Source organism: Chenopodium album, chromosome 9, assembly GCF_948465745.1.
Source record: "Chenopodium album chromosome 9, dcCheAlbu1.1, whole genome shotgun sequence".
Classification (NCBI taxonomy): Eukaryota; Viridiplantae; Streptophyta; class Magnoliopsida; order Caryophyllales; family Amaranthaceae; genus Chenopodium; species Chenopodium album.
In genome coordinates, this window is record NC_137842.1 from 27,707,125 (window position 1) to 27,709,043 (window position 1,919).

The 1,919-nt window shown below is 41.6% G+C and overlaps 1 non-coding gene across 1 annotated transcript; it reads right to left on the reverse strand.

The window, feature by feature from the left end:
• Window positions 1-1,814: 1,814 nt before the first annotated feature.
• Window positions 1,815-1,919, reverse strand: LOC145561181 (small nucleolar RNA R71). Its single transcript, XR_014093744.1, has one exon. It is a non-coding gene; the product is annotated as a small nucleolar RNA R71 (small nucleolar RNA).

The window sequence follows — 1,919 nt, forward strand, 5'->3', positions numbered from 1 at the left end:
CAACCGCAACACCTTCAATTTCAACAGTTATAGCTACCCACAGCCTAGCCGTCGCCCATCCCGTCGTCGTCGTCCCTGCCTCGATGTTCGTCGCCCTTCTTCGCCGCCCCTACCGTCCTCAAAAAACATCTTGTGGTACAGTTGGTTTAATTGATTCAAAAAAATGATGTACAAAAATATACAATTGAATATTTCACGGTTATAAAATGTGTACTTTTTGAGTGGGGAATCCTCCTAGCAACGATATTTGTTTGATAACGATCTTTCGATTTGTTGGTTATGGTTTACGAAAATTCATAGATGAGCATGGATTTGCTATTATTTTTTGGTTTAATTGATTAAAAGGGGTTTTGGCGTGACGGGAGATTGGGAGGGGGTGATTTTTCGAGAACGGAGGAGGCGGCGAGGGTCAAGGCAAGGGAGGGGAGGGGTGAAGAAGGACCGATGATCTCCGGCGATGATGGGAGGAGGAGCGACGATCTCCAGCGATGACGACGGCGGGGAAGCGATGTATGGGGAGGGCAGCAAGGTGGCTGGACGGTGGGGTAGGGCAGCAAGGTGGTGGTTGGTGTGAGGTTTGTGGTATAGTGGTGATGAGGGGAATGGGAATGCAAAAGGGGAAGGGGGTGGGGAATAAGTGTAGAGGGAAAAATGGGTGAACCCAAAAATAAAACGAGGTAAAAGGAATAGGAAAATGTGGCAAGCAAACAAAAACAAAGGGAATGAAACCCTCTCATTCCCATTCCCTTTGTTTATTACCCCTAACCAAACGCCCCCTTAGTATTCTATGGCTTGTTCTTCATGTATATCATCGTTGTCCATCTTTGTTTGATCGTGTTTGACACCCCCGTACTCCCCTAGCGTTGTTTCCCTTATTCTAATTCTTCTAGCTTTCAATTATTTATTTTTCTTGTTCCTATTTCGTTGTAGTAGTAGTTTGAATATTAAAAAACACAAAAAGATATTCAAAATACCCCCTTGCAATATATTCATAATTCACCTTGATTGTGCAAAACCCCATTTTCCTCATGGATTGATCCTTTGCTTTCTCCTACACTTGTGTTAGGGTAGTGAAGAATATAAATATAATTTGACTAGGTGGAGGTAATAAATGACCTATTTCCCTTGGGTATCAAATTTTGGCACCGTTGCTGGGGAAACGGCTAGTTTTGCACTTTTATTGTGTTATTATTAGATTCGTTGCTTTTACTTTTTTCTAGTTTATTCTCTTGCTAGTCATTGCTAATTGTTTGTTTAGCTTTGGTGGATTCTTAGCAGGTCACAAGGTCCACCCACACATAACATTGACCACGAGATCGACTGAACTTTGAGACAAGTCCGTAGGATTTTTTTAAAAAGAAGGAAGAGGTCTTTGGTGCTATTGTTAATAGTGGGAGTGACTCTTGTTCTTCAAGTGCACAAAGTGAGGCAATGGCGGGAGAAAAGGATGAAGTTTTGTTTCGTGAATTTGGAAATATGAAGGATTATTAGCTCACGAGAGGGATTTTGCTTCCCGTCACAGAAACCAAGTTTACCATTCATCCCCAATACACAAGGATAGTACAAGGGGAGCAATTTTTGGGTTCTCCAAGTGAAGATCCCATTGACCACCTTAATAGATTCCTTTATTTATGTGCCATGATTCAAACCAATCAAATTTCTCAATAGTACATTAGAATGTATCTATTTTGAAAAATCTCTTTCGGGTAGAGCTAAGAAGTGGATCAAGCAAGTGAGGCCAAATTCTCTCACAACATGGAGAGAGGTAGTCGAGGCATTCTTGAAGAGGTTTATTTCCGAGGAAAATATTGCCGAGATAAGGAGGAAGATTGCATCGTTTGAGCAAGAAACGGATGAGAGTCTTAGTAAAGCTTGGGAAAGGTTCAAGGAGTTGGTACAAGCATTTCCTCATAATGAAT